Source organism: Grammomys surdaster, unplaced genomic scaffold (assembly GCF_004785775.1).
Source record: "Grammomys surdaster isolate TR1022 unplaced genomic scaffold, NIH_TR_1.0 103806, whole genome shotgun sequence".
Lineage (NCBI taxonomy): Eukaryota > Metazoa > Chordata > Mammalia > Rodentia > Muridae > Grammomys > Grammomys surdaster.
The window spans coordinates 1,996-3,264 of NW_021609402.1; the positions used below are offsets into that span (position 1 = coordinate 1,996).

A 1,269-nucleotide genomic window follows, 5' to 3' on the forward strand; every position below is an offset into this window, starting at 1 on the left:
TTCTACTGCCTCTGGGAACTCCTTCCCGAAGGTCAGATGTGTCAGGGACACGTCATCCAGGATGAGCCCAAATGTTGCTGTTCGCTCTGTGAGGTCATCGCTCACCTGCCTGGAGACCAGCTCTCGCTGGGTAATCAATTCTCCAGCATCAAACCGAGCCACCACGGACTTGAGGATCTCTGTGGTGATAGACAGCAGCACCCGCTCATCACAGTCGTCTCAGATGCTGGTGTAGATACGAGGGAGCTGGCTGGCCACTGGCCGGAAGAGGATGCGCAGTGTGATGTTGACGTTCTGTAGGTCTTGGCTACCAGTGATGACCGGGACATTCCGTGGTCGAGAGCGGCAGTCAAAGATAATTGGTTTCTGTAGCCAAGGGATGAGAAAGTGAGTCCCTTCCCCTCCCACAATGTCCTGTACGCCACGGAATCGGTCAAAGATGACAGCTCTGTGTCCAGCATCCACATTGTATAGAGCAGAGTTCACCACGCCTCCTGCAACTGCTAACGCCAGGCCGAACTTTCCGATGGACTCAAACACTTTGGCAGCCATGACTCCTTCTGTTTCTTCCACTCACACCTGCTTTCACTCTGACCTCCACGTGAATTCCCCAGCTTGATATTTCTTTTGTTTGATTTTTCCACAGTGTTTTCAATTTTTTGAATTTTTGCCAAGTAAATGTTCAATTTTATCAGGAAAAACTGTTTTAAATCACATTCCTTTACAAATCAAATGTTCTCCTTATCAATTTTCTATTTTTTATGAATCTTAAATGCAAATTTCTCCTTGTTCATAACTTTCTTTGATTTCTCTTCCGTTTGATTATAGTTTATCATTGGGGTTTTAATTTTTCTTCAAGTTTTCACTATTTTTCCAGAATTTTTCACTAGCTTTTTCCACAGTGTTTTCAAGTTTATGAATTTTTTGCCTAGTAAATGTTCAATTTTGTCAGGAGAAACTGTTTTAAATCACATTCCTTTACAAATCTAATGGTATACTTATACATTTTCTATTTTTTATGAATGTTCAATACAAATATCTCCATGTTCATGACTTTCTATGATTTCTCTTCCGTTTGATTATAGTTTATTATTGGCTTTGTAATTATTCTTCAAGTTTTCACTATTTTTCCTGAATTTTTCACTAGCTTTATCACAGTGTTTTCAATTTTATGAATTTTTTCCCAAGTAAATGTTCAATTTTATCAGGAAAAACTGTTTTAAATCACATTACTTTACAAATCATATGTTCTGCTTATCAATTTTCTAT

The 1,269-nt window shown here is 39.3% G+C and overlaps 1 pseudogene; it reads right to left on the reverse strand.

Annotated features, from left to right (window-relative positions):
* Positions 1–552, reverse strand: part of LOC114635426 — an 835-nt pseudogene extending 283 nt beyond the window's left edge.
* Positions 553–1,269: the final 717 nt, after the last annotated feature.